A 14,057-nucleotide genomic window follows, 5' to 3' on the forward strand; every position below is an offset into this window, starting at 1 on the left:
TACCTTGAGGAATATTCCCACAGTGCCGTCAAAGACATTTGCAGTTCCACTGGAGTATGATCTAATATCGACAGCACATGCCAACATGTTCAAGTGAGTATCTCCCCATTTTGGGGGAGCACACATGCTTCTTCAAAAACGACATGAGATCTGCAATATAAAGATTGAATAATAACGGCTCAAGGACGCAACCTTTTAAAAAGGAAGAAGACTGAGAAAATAAAGAGGGAAAAAGAGAAGATGCAGGAAAAAAATCTTTGCATTTGATGGGAAGATGTTTCCACCGAAACTTAGATGCCTCAGGATTCTGAGTTATATACAGGGAGAAGGATGTTTTGGGTGGCTTGAGACGACTCCCTGCTTTGGAACTTGACTATGATGACATTTTACAATACTAAGGCAACCTGCTCGGAATGAAATACTGGTGCATTTTACTATTCTGCTCCAGTGCACGAATGTTGCGAATTGTTATTCAGCAATGCTGTTTTTATTGGTGGAAACCACTGCGAGGCAACGGCCACCTTTTTTGAGGAAGATGGGCCCATAGCCAACCAAACATCATTGCTAAGCTGTTTCTCCTGCCTATCTTATCTGTGTTTCATTTTTTTGGTGTTTTTATTCTCATTATTTTTATTTTTTGTGTGTTTTTATGTTTTTTTACCAGATTAATTTACATACAATTTTAATACAAATTCAAATAAATAAACATCGGTGTTTTATTCTCATTCGTTTTTCATTTTTCATGTGTTTTTTTTTGCCAGATTCATTTACACAAAAGACTTGAGAAAATTCGAAAGGGTTAATAAAATTTCAAATTAAAAAAAAAACACCAAAATATGATTTTGTCATTGTCGGTGCTTGTCTTTAATGTTTCTATTTCACTGTTCATGCCAGGCATTATTTATTCACATGAACACTCTCCACGCATTTGGTAATTGCATATTGTTCGTATGTGTAGTCTGTGTTTCCTGTCATTCCAATAATACTGCACAGATTGCATGTACATAAGTTCATATTGAGCTTGTTTTTTCTGTCCAGTTATTTTTACTGCCAATTGTCTATGGTGTTCTGTGTTTATGGGGGGAAGTGCTGGAAATGGGAAAAATGTACTTGGGGGATCCCTCTCATCTATGAAGGGGCGGGTCCATGGGGAGGAGGGGTAGGGTCAAGGGGCATGGTCTCAGGCCAGGTCAGCAATGCAGTATCTCTTCAAAGAGCTCAATCCTGATTATTTGCATAAAAGCAAAGAGCATTATGGAAACGTAAGTAATTGTAAATGTGAAACATGTCTTATTGTGACTCAGTAAGAAACCCTTAATAATGGAAGTTGGGCTCTGCAGTTTTAATTGGTCACACTGCTCTCCCTAAGAAAAACATGTCTCTACATTGCAGGAAATATGTACCAGTCTGGACATCTACAGCAAGTGTGTGAGGCTTTGGTTGTTTCTGTATTCCCATGCCAAGTCTGAAATTGTCTTGTTTGTTGAAACGTGGGTTGCTCCATGCATGTGATAACTCGGCTTCAGGACAGATCTCGCTGGGAGCATCCTGTTCTGAAGCAGAGTTGTCACATGCACAAGCAACTTGTGCTTCATCGAGCAGACCACTTTCAGAAGAGTTGGCAGTGCTGCAGAGTCTTCTGAAAGCCGCCTGTTTGTTGAAGCATGGGTGTGAGTGTGGTGGGCAAGCCCCTGGATCTGGGGCAGGGCAGCAAGACATGTTTTGCTGGAGCTCCTTGCCGGTACCCCTCTCTGTCGTGTTCCGGCCCATTTCTTGTGCTGATGGTGGGTGAATACATGTCAGGAACCGCATTGTGTAAGTGGTTTCAACCCATCACTCCACCTAAGTCAATGCCTAGTATGGGATGCCCAATTGAAACCCTTATTTATATATTTTTATGTCAAAGGTTCTTGTATTTCTGGATGATGTACCCTTATATAATGCCCCTCTCTTTGAATCCCCCGGTCTCACTGAACCAAGAAATAGGTTTGTTTTGCAAAGTTAAAAGATTTATTTGAAGAATTGAACAATATATATATCACACTTTTATGAATATGAACAATATCTGAATATCACACTTATTAATATTTCTACAATGATCAGCAATGGGTAGTATTACAATAATCAACAATCTCTTTAATCAATTAGGAGTAGGAATAGGAAGAACAATGTAGCAGAGAATAAAACTTTGTGTGGGTTCAATGAAATGCAATGAGATGACACTAATGCAACACATAAATGAAAATGGATATGAATTCAATCAAAGACAATGTGATCACTCTTTCCCCCTGATACTACTCACTCCTCCCAATATGCAATGTGAAGAGATGGAATGAGGGCACACACGTTTCAGGAATAACAATCAACAATGCAGTTCAATCCCAATTCCCCAGCAAGCTTAGAGAAAACAGGAATTATTTTAAAACAGGTCAAATGCTTTTAAATGTGATTTGAAATGAATGGAAAATGCTAAACATGACTTTGACTCGCTAAATAGGATTCAGAACAAGTGAGAGTCACTTTGGATTGGTTCAGGTAAACACTAGCAATGATTGTTGAATGATTAGCAGATAGAAAACGAAATTCAGAAGTTGAAAGCAAGAAAATAGCTGTTTTTCCATGTGGTGAAATTGAGCCAAATGCATAATCGTGGCTGAGGATGATAGCTTCAAATTGACATTTAAATTTCGTTCCTAGCATGTACAGTTCAGAAGTTACAAAGGTTTTAGTAAAGGTCGGTTTTTCTCAAAAAGAGGTCAAGATTTTACAAATGAGATTGCGCTTTTGAAGATTTACCAACAAGGATGGGCTTATACTAAGGGGCTATGAAGATGCAAGATACCCAACAGCCAGCCACCAGAGCAGGGTGCCTGCGCTCCAACTTTTGTCTGCCAGGAAACTTGACTTCCTTCAGAAAAATTTCAGCGCACAGATGATTATCACTACAATTATCACAGGATTATGAGGATGGGAGAAGAATTCAGGATAGACAAAAGAGATTCTTCAATGCAGTCTTGGTTATGTTGGAATGGGTTGGATTGGATTACTTAATACTAAGAGATTTGCTATGGACAGTTCTATTCTAACTACTCACTACTATGGCTTTGGAATGGAATGGGCCCGTCAAAGATCTGGTCAAAGGTTTGGCTGGAATTCGCTCGCCACCGGACAGGTCTCAGGCGCTTGGTTCTGTTCTCAGCAAGGCACTCTGGTCTGCACGGCCTCTTGGACTGGATCTGACAGGTGATTCTGGGTTATAGCTCTGCTCTACTGATCTGGATCTCAGGGTACTAGCAAGGGTTCTTAGCTGTCATGAGCACTGCTCCCGAGGAGCCAGGACAGGTCCAGCATCCTCGGAAGCAGGCCCGCCTTTCATTCTTCCGGACCCAGCAGGCCCCTACAGGGGCCCTTTGGACCGTGTCCTGGCGTCTTTGGCGCCAGGCTCATAAAGGGTTTCAGTCCCGGCGCCATAGGCGCCGGGCTCATATGGGTAAACCATGTCATAATGCTGGGTGGACTTACCTGGGGCAGACCATGCTGCATACTCACCCAGAGCATCCCAGTCAGGCTGAAGTTCCCAGCCAGCAGGGCTGAGAGGAACTACTTCCTCAAATCAGGTACTCTTTTCTTACCTGGGTGGGGCTGGAGGAAGAACATGCACCAAAGTTCTGCTACACTATTTAAACCACGCCCGATGGATTTCACGTGCTTTGCGTTATTCTGCAGCAGCAGCAGGACGCTCACCGTGTCGGCTCCTGCATTCCTAGTCCGGATACATCCTCAGCTTCCCGAGCAGCAACTTGGGGTTAAGAAAACACGCCGGAATTCATACGTACCTGAATTCAACCTCCAGAATCCAGTCTCCGAGACCTGCAAAGAAAAGTTCAAGGTTAGAAAACGTGCAAAACGCCCGCAGCCGCGCTCGCTTACCTTATCCATCCTTGATCACTCCAAGGCTCACCGCGGCCTTCACTCCGGCGGCATCCTCGCATCTAAAAGGGAAAAAGACATTCTTTAAGGCGCCCATTAGGATAAGGCCACGTTTCAGTTATACTTACCGGACTCCGCACGTGCAGCAACGGCGGCATCGTCCACAGCATCCCAGCACCTGAAAGGGAAAAAGACATTGTTTAAAGGCGTCCATTAGGATAAGACCACGTTTCAGTTATACTTACCGGACTCCGCACGTGCAGCAACGGCGGCATCGTCCACAGCATCCCAGCACCTGAAAGGGAAAAAGACATTGTTACAGGTGCCATTTTGGAAAAGACCATAGTTCAATTATACTCACGTGTCTCCGCACGTGCAACTGCAACAGCATCGCCCAACTGAGTCTCAGCATCTAAAGACTATTGCAAAGGGACTCTAACCTGCACATTGAATTCATCCAGTGACGTAACTGGACTCCATGCGCCCCTGCACCAGAAGCAGGATGGAGAGCTCACCTTCACCAAGCCAAATGTCGGAGCTTGCTGAGACTTGTTTAAAGCCTAGAAGTGGGAGAAGCAAGACTGGGGGGGAACCTCATCCTATCACTTGGGTATTTACCCTTTTTTTTCCCATCTACAGAAAAATACCTCACAAACCAGGCAGTTTGTATTCGGAGGTCCCACCGTGAGCGCATCCCGAACTCAGGGTCGCAGTCCAGCCTGAGTCAGCGCCTCCGTAGGAACCAGGTGAGCTTTACATTAGCCAGAAGCAGCCAAAACAGCACAGACAGGCTGTTGAATTGGATAGGCACAGTGGAAGTTTAGGGGTTAAAATCAGGTTGCAAGATTTGAAAGGCCCGCTGAGAAAGGTTCAGCTTTTTGGGTTGGGCCTCTGATTCAGGGTTCTGGAGTCTGGATATGGGTTCTGGAGTCTGGATCTTCCTTCAGAGTGCTTCGCCAGTCGATCAGTGATGGGTGAATGTGTGTGTATCTTTTGCCTGTCCTCAGCAGTCCCTATTTATGTATTTCCAAAGTGGGTGGGGAGGCTGATTATAACCTCTAAGAATCTGATAGGTCATAGAATTCCCTCTCCCCTGATTTGAGAAGGGAACAGTGTGTCATGATGTGTCATCATGTGTCAGAGTGACACTGTCATTTACAATCCAGGGAGAGACCTCCCCTTTGTTTCTATACAGTATATCTTATTTCTCATAAAAAAAACATATTTACAATATTCCCAACTTGCTAATATTACATATACACATCACAGATTAATTAAGGCACGTCTCTGTTGAAGTCCCATCTTCATAAGAGTTTTGGTTCGCAAATGACAATTTTTCGCGCTTTTGGTTGATTTCTCAGTGTTAAATCTATACAAATTTTTCCCCAGACATGCACATACCGTCTGGACATATCCCTGTAAATTTTCATATTTTTCACATAATCACAACTGCTACAAAGTCCACATTTTAATAGTTCAGTCTCTGAACATCGCAAACATTCCAGAGTAGTTTCTACTTGTGAGTGATATTTTCATTTTAATAATCTCTAACTTCCATATTTTTGCCAGTTCTGTACAATTTTTTATAAGTCTTTTCCTCAAACATGTATTTCCTCCAGTTCAAAATCCACATTGCAGTCTGGGCCCGCCTCCAAGTTCTTGGCTGAGCCAAAGAGTCACATGGGCTTCTTCCTGCCAGGGCTGGTTTCAGTTCACACCCAAATTAAGATTTCCATTCAGTTTAAGGGAGTCCTTTGTCTGCTAGCAGAACAACAGGCCACAGTCCCCCTCCCAGTTCCTTTCACACCAGCCTGCCAGTTTCTTAGCAGAGAGCAGGGGGAAAGATTCCTGTGTTGGGTAAAAGGGTGTGGAATGTCTTTGAAGCCTAGTGTAGTTGGCTTTAATTCACTTTGAAAACCAAGTTTAACAGTTTTGTCCTAAAATACAAATTACATTTTTAACAAATATCCACAAATCTCTTAATTTCAGCCTTCTTAAAATATAGTTTTGAATTGTAACAACCCATCTTGCTTTTGATAGGAAGTCTCTTCTTTGGCATACTTTGATTTTAAGGTACAATCTTTACAATGACAGGTTTAGAGATCGCCAGCTTCTGACAGAGGCGAGTAACGGTACTGCTCCCATTTTTGACATATTTCTTTCCAGCAAGCATCTTTAAAGGTGGATTTTGTTCTGATAAATGTACTTCTGCTGATATTGTATTTATGTGGATTCTTGAAGTAGAATGATGTTTAACATCCAACAAGGAGGTTGGATCTTTTGTGTGATTTGTGAACCATGATTTTTGCAAATTTGACAACCAAGAAAAACGGATTTCCAAACAGCTCTGTGTTTCTTTTACAATCAGCATTGCTTTTTCAAGTAGTTTCAGGCTACTCTGTGGGTAGCCCAATGGTGGGTTTTGGCAGTGGTCTTCTGTGTTACCACTGACGTGGGCGAAAGTGGATTAGCAGCCTATTTTTCAGGTTCTCCTGCGCACCTCTGGGTGATTTTTAGCGAACAGAATGCTTTCCGGCAGCCATTTCTGATGTTCCTAATGCTAGCAATGCACAGTGATGTTGCAGGGCATGGACTAGTGGGTTAGAACATCCCACAAGCCCCCCACTTGCGATTTGGCGTTGGGCGTCCATCAATGGAATTCGCAAGACTGGCATGTCAGTTTAATCTCTTCTGATTCCACAAATGGCAAAGTTCATCATCTTTTCCTCCATCAGGGGTGGATCGATCGGTTCTCCTCGCCCAGTCCTGATGTGAGTATTGAGCGATACTCCGGGCCCCTCTGATCTTTGCTTCCGGTCCCCGGGTAGTCCTCCTTGGTTAGTCTCCAGGGTTTCCAATCCTAGGATGACAAAGCAAAAACATATTTCTAGACATTTCCCCACCACTATTAATGTAGTGGGGCGAACACATACATTTTGATGAATCAGGACACATTTTTATATTGTAAATCATGGATTATATATGGAGTATTTTATAGTTGGAGTTTTATGGAGCTGGAGTGGCCCCCTCTGGGGTTCCAGAAGACTCCTCCAGTTGCTGCAGAGTGTGCCTAGCATGGCAGCACTTTAGTTGGTTAATATGGACCCACTTATCTTCCCCCTCTGCCAAACTGCCTTTGGGGATGCAGATTTTGTAGGCGATTGTTGAGATTTTGTCTATAATTTCAATAGGACCCCTCCAGGTAGGCAAACATTTGCGCTGTTTGGCCTGGTTCCTTTGGAAATTGTATAAGTAGACCCGGTCTCCTACATTGTATTATTTTCTTGTAGTCTTTAAGTCATAGTGGGTCTTCATGCTGTCTGCAGATTTCTCTAGATTTCGCTGAGCTTAGGCAAAAGCATGTTGAAGGTGTTTTCTTAGATTTTCAACATACTCATGAGTTGTGGAGGCATTGATCAATGTCTGCTCTTGGGTTCTGTAGAGCTGATGCTGGGGAAGCACCATCCTACGTCCAGTCATCAGCTCAAACTGTGACATTTTAGTTGTAGATGAAGGGGTAGATCTGATGGCCATTAGGACAAGAGGTAATCGAATATCCCAACTTGGCACAGAATCTGCCACAAACTTTTTTAATATGCTCACAATTGTTTTGTTGTATCTCTCCACTGCACCACTAGAGGCTAGCTGGTAATCAATGTGTAGCTTCCTTTTGACCCCAAGTATCTCCCACATCTTTGTCATTACTTCGCTGGTGAAATGGCTACCTCGGTCTGACTCGATCCTTTGGGGTAGACCAAAACGCGAAAAGATGTGGTTGATCATCAAGGCAGCTGCTGTTTCTGCCTTGCAGTTTGGGGCCGGGAGACATTTCACCCATTTAGTAAACAAGCATGTCACGGTCAACATGTACTTGTTTCCCCTTAGAGGAGCGAATCACGGGCCCGATAAAATCGACTTGTAAATCTGACCATGGCAGTGTCATCCCCCTCTTTTGGAGAGGCACACGGTGTGTGAGGGATGTTGGCTGAAATTGTGCACACACAAGACACTCCTTCAAGTATTGGTCGAGGTCCTGCACCATGTGTGGCCAGTATGCAACCTCTCTTAAGATTTCAAGTGTTGTATGAAACCCCCTATGACCGGCTGTCGCCGCATCATGGGCGTGACTTAACATCAGGCTTCGGAATGAGGTAGGGATTACCCACTGATCATGGCCAGCTAGGGATCTCCTTACCAACAAACCGTCTTGGATTCGGAACATTTTTGGACATTTCATCAACACTCTGAGGTCCGCTTTCCTTATGTAATCGGTATCCGTCAGGGGAAAGTTCTCAGGGGCCTCAATGTGTTCATAAAACTTACCAATTATTGGATCCCCTTTTTGAGCCGTAATCAAATCAGCATCTGGGGTCTCCTTACTCCATTGTGCAGTTGAGAGTTCATTGTGAGCATTTGTCTGGGACCTAGGGATAGCAGTGACCTGAATCTCCCCCAACAGGGACTCGATCTCTATTAGATTGCCTTGGATGGCCCCGGTTTTGGCCAGCTGATCAGCTAGGTCATTTCCAGTTTTGTCTGGTCCTTCTACTTCAGAATGATCCTTGATCTTTTTCCAGTAGATGGTCATCCCATTCGAGGTGACCAGATCATCAATGTTTTTAATTAATTTCCCATGTTTCAATGGTTTGTTATTAGCACATAACATGCCTCTGGTTTTCCAATTAACCAGGTGCTCCACAAACCCGTTCCATACATAATCCGAATCTGTGATTATGACCAGTTCATGTAGTTGATGTTGGACAGCAGTGAGGATGGCTTGATGCACGGCCATCAACTCTGCCACTTGACTACCAATCTTTTACCCAGCGGAGGGTTCTGGGGTCCCATTCACCCATGCATTCCCTACGCCGGCCACAAATTCTTTTTCCCCGTTGTGGTCAACATGGTAAGAGCATATATCCACATAGACAGTGGGCATTCCCTCACACTTGTCTTCTTCAAAGACTTTCTGTGGGGAATTAAGGTATGCCTCCATGTTGTCCTTGATTTTTAGACTTTCGTTCTCGAGACAGTTTTCTCTGGCACAATCATGCAAGTCAGCCAGACCTTGCGCGAGGGGACTCTTCTTTTTTTGGCCATATCTGACCTCCACAGGAAAGCCTTGCATTGAGAGAATCCTGGAAGTAATTCGGGAATTACTCACATTTACGGCCTGGATTCTGTCACTTTGGAGATATTGCAGACGCTGGTGTGGAGTCTCCACTATGATGTGTTCCCCCTGATAAACGGGCGGTGATTCTTCAATCCCCACACCGTTGCCAGGAGTGCCTTCTCACAATCGTTGAATTTTTCCTCCACAGAGGATAAAGTTTTACTTGCATAGGAGATTACTTTATTGACCTTGTCATGCTTTTGGTATAATACTGCAATCAAGCATGTATTAGAGAACCTTGTCTCCAAGAAGAACTCCTTGTTTTTGACCGGGTAAGCTAGGCAAGGCGCTTGTGAGAGGCTTCTTTTGAGTTGTCTTACTGCCTTGGCTAGTTCTGGACCCCATTCCCACTTGACCCCCCCTTCAAAAGATAAATCAGGAGTCTTGTGATCTCTGCGTAGCCCTCATTGAACTTTCTACTGTAATTAGTCAGTACAAGGAGGCTCTTTAGTTCCTGGAGAGTTGTGGGGTCTTTTAATTTCTGGAATGCTTCCACTTTCTTTTCCTGGGGACAGAGACCCTGAGGAGTAATCTCATGCCCCAAGAAATTGACACAGGTTCTACACCACTGTGCCTTTTGAAAGGAGAGTTTTGCTCCGGCGGCCTTCAACTGCATCAGAACATAACGGATCTCCGCTATGTGTTCCTCCACAGTTGAGCTTTTAATGAGAACATCATCATAGGCCAGTTTCCCCTCTCACCCAGGTCGGGCATGGCCTTATGTAGAAAAATGTTGAACTCATTGCCGGAGTTGATGTATCCGAAGGGAGTCTGGGTCCATGTGTACTGCTGCCCCCCAAAGGTAAAGGCCAGCTTGTATTGGTCCTCCCTACTGACAGGTACAGTCCAGTATCCATTTGTCAGGTCTATTGCAATGAATACCTGTGACTCCTGGATCTGGGCCAGCCCTTGGTCAATGCAGGGAAGTGGCCATCAGGAAGTATGGACCCGTTTGTTGAGCTCCCTGAGGTCGGCACAGAGTCTCCACTGGCCGTTTGGCTTCAATATCCCTAGCACCGGATTATTGAAGGTGCTGTGGGCTGGACGGATTATCCCACGGGACTCAAGGTTCTTAATTATTTCAATAAGGGACTCCATTAATGCGAGAGGCAAGCAATATTGCTTCACAAACACTGGAGTCATGCCAGGGTCCGTGGGAATTATTGTTGTGTGGATGTCGGTGCGACCACAGTCATATGAGTCCACCGCAAAGAGATCTTGAAAATCCAAGAAAACTTGTTTCAACTTTTGCTTCTGCTCCAGAGTCTCACAGGCATCAGCTAGTTTGACTCTCTGTTCAACCATCTGCCTGAAGCCTGGAAGGACTTCTGGTTTCGCTATCTCAGTGGCCTCCTCCAGCTGGGTGGAGAAGTCCCTGGTCAGAGTGCTGATTTTGACTGGTGGCTTCAGGAGGGGAAGGCAGTCCTCACGGACCTGGAAAATCACCTCATCCCCCCTGAAGTCGCAGGTCACATCTTCCTTGCCATAAGGGCAGGAAGTGTACACCAGGAAGTTCCCCCCATGCTGGGTAAAGATCCTGTCTGGTGTTGTGTTGTCATCACTGTCACTGTCAAAACAGTCCTTGGGATTGGTCCTAACAGTTAATTTCCTAAATCAATGGAAAAATGTCGGTCATCAACCGCCATTCCAATAATGGTGCCTGTGGCCAGAGTGATACTCTTTAAGTCGCTGTTATCCACCTCTTTTGGAATGGTGTCATGTTCTATATTGACTAGTGGTGTTGGGTTTACCCCCAACCCTTGCTGTTGGAGAGAAGCATTTAGATGAATATAGGCATCAGGGTTTTTCAATTTCTGTCCTCTTTTAACTTTCACTTCCAGTGAGAATTCTCGGGTCCTTTCTGGGATGGTGACTTCCTCTCCAATCTGATTTTCAACTGCATAAGGCAGCAGTTGAGCTGACCTAAATGCTTTCTCTGGGTCATCAAAGCCTGTGGGATTATCCGCTAATTGGGACCAAGCTTTGAAGTTTATTAGGTCCAAACTAATGGCAAAGCGATTGAGAATATCACTGCCTAAGTAAAAGGCGGCAGTGACGTCTCGCACTACCCAACAATTATGGACTATGCTCTTGTTGCCTATGGAGATTTTGATCATACACCTCCTTGGCAGGAGATGTTTGGAATTGGGTGTTTCCAGATCCATTTCCATTTGTCTATTAGTCTAAATGTGGGAATGGCTGGATCTTTTGGGAGTTGGTGTAACATGGCTTTGCTAATGAAGCTCTTACCATTGTTCACACACACTCGGGCGAGAACAGAGTCCTTCCCTTCATTTAACTGAACAGGGATGAACAAATGCTCTCCAATTTGCTGAATATCAGCCAGGCTCTGAGCTGATTTCTCATCTTTCTGGACTATAGGAGTGGGAATGTCTGATTGTGGATTGGTAAAGAATTTCACAGTGTTTCCTTCCAGTGTGGAATGCCACCTCAAACTGGAAGGAAGGTTGATTTTCAGAAATAGAGAGGACCCCCCATCACCAGTCTGTTGTCCTACTGCTATTACTGTCACGTGTGGAATTTGATTGTTCTGGAAGTGAAATTTACATGGTCAGATTTTTGTTCAACCATGTGGCATGTGCCGTTTACACTAACATGGTTGACACTCTGTTTTAATTTTATCGGTCGGCTAGTCTGGGACAGAGGACCTTGTTTACACAGTCTATTAGGAGTGACAACCTTCTCAGGAGGTCATTCCCTAGTAAACAAGGGGTGCCCTCTGGAGTCACAACTATGACCGGGTGCTTCATCTTGTGTCGCCCAATTTTAATGTCCAAATCTGCAGTCCCCTCGACAGGAGTTTCCTTCCCATCTAAGTTCTGAAGTTGTCCAGGAAGAGGGGTGAGAGGAATTTGATAATTCTCCCCCCTTCCTGAATTCAGTTCATCAAAGGCCCTTTTGGACAGAAGGGTAGCTTGGGATCCAGTGTCCACCAGTGCCAGAATTGTACCCTGCCCCTGTACTTGAACTGGACATAGTACCTTCCCTCCTTCTCCGCAAGGGGGCACAGATAATGCACATTTTTGGACAACTGGTGGGTTAATTTTCTAGTTTTGGACATTGAGAGAGAAAAGATTTGGGCAGAATTCTGTGGGGAGTCTTGGGAATCTGAAAGAAAAAGGTGGCAACTGGAGATGAGAGAAGTTTTAAATTCCCCTGGTTCTATTGCTTGGCTGCCCTCCCCCTTTTTGGAGACAGTCACCAGGATGGGTTTGAACCAGGGGATTTTTATGCTGCTGGTTCTGGGATTGGATGATGGGCGGCGCTAGCTCAGTCCCCACATCTACCCAGTCTGGATTTGAATCCTTGGGACCCATTTTCTTTGGGAGGAGTTCCCCCATCTTTGAAGGAGAAGATCCTTTTCCCAGGATCCTCTGAGGATCCCTCTCCTTCAAATTGGAAGACTCATACCTCCTACTCAAAATGGGTCTTTTTGGGTTCTTTGTCTCTCCTACCCCCTCTCTGCCCCTTGGGTGGCAGACTTTCAGGGGCAGGAGATTTCGGTTCCGGTTCCTGGGTTTCCAGGGGCTTTCTACAAATGGGGAAGGAAGCTTCCTCCAAGGCTTTACACCCCCCTTCCCCTTGTACCTCCTCCCTGGGAACCGGTGGGTTGTCGGGGTGCTGCCTCCGTCATTGCTCTGGAGCACCAGGCCCAGAGTTTGGGGCATTCTGCACCGGCATGCTCATCTGAGGGTTCTGTTGAGCCCTCAGCATGCGACCCAGATCCTGTGCCATGTTTTGGACCTGGCGCTCTAGCTGTGAAACCCGTTCAGGCTGATACAGGGTTCTCATTTCTCCCCTGGGCTGATCCCGGAAAGGGTAGCTATCTCTTCTCTGGTAATACCCCGGGTTGGGAAGATTTGGGTACCCCTCCACCCTTGGCCTCCCCTCTCCCGGATTAGGTTGTCTGGGCTCAGGAAAGTGGGGAAAGAAGGATTGGATTGTTCTGGGTTTGAATGTTTTGTAGGTACCTGGAGAAAAAGTTCTGCCCAGGATTTGGGGAAATCCTGCCCTCCTGGGGGAAGTGAGGAGGGAAGTTCCCTTGCTTGGGCGCTTGGTTGGACCCCCCCCCCTTGGGCTGGAGGAGTCCACACATAACCCTGGATGGGTCGTTTCCCCTGGTAGCGGGGATTTACGTAGTCAGGGGAGTGAGGGATCCCATTTGTGGGACTACCTCCTTGGCTCCCTGTCTGTGACTGGCCCGAGGGCCTTCTGGGCTTGGGATTGTTCTTCTGTGCAGGCGGGTTTTTAGGCCCCCCCATCTCCAAATCTAAAATGGGGGCAACCTTCACCCCTGCCACCTTAGCAGCAGCAGGGGCTTTGGTTGGTTTGGGGCTTTTTTGAGTATTCTTGTTGTGTATGTTCTTTTGCACCTCATAGATCCGGGTGGCCTGTTCAATGACCCAGTCTAGTGATCTTTTCTCATGAAAATCTCTCACTAGCTGGGTCATGATGTACTTTGGTAGAGCGTGGAAAAACGTATTAACAAATTCTTTGCTGTCCGTGCGCACCCTTCTGGTAGTCTGTGCAAATGCACACTTTAATTCCTGCACACATTCTTGTGGGGCCTGATCCTCCCCACATTGCAAGTTGTAGGCTGCCTTGCGAGCCTCTTAGGGATTTATGTGTACAGGAAAATGCTTCAAAATGGCCGTCCTATATGTGGACCATCTTGAATGATTTTGGTCCTCCAGCCCCGCAAAGAAGCTGGAGTATTCTGGTGAGAAGGTCCATTTCACATACTGAATGCAGCTACTACTGTCTTTCAAATGGAAAGTTTCCATCATCTGCTCAAAGAGCTCTAAGTGCTCCCAAAAAGAATACTTAGCGTTCTTATGATAAGGCGTGATGACACTCCTTATTTCCTTGATCTGTTTTAAGGGGTCTTTAAGCAAGGCCCTTTTTGCCTTATTGGCCTTCTTGGTTCGGGTAA

This window comes from Ambystoma mexicanum, chromosome 9 (assembly GCF_040938575.1).
Source record: "Ambystoma mexicanum isolate Mex_15411 chromosome 9, UKY_AmexF1_1, whole genome shotgun sequence".
In the NCBI taxonomy this organism is placed as follows: Eukaryota; Metazoa; Chordata; class Amphibia; order Caudata; family Ambystomatidae; genus Ambystoma; species Ambystoma mexicanum.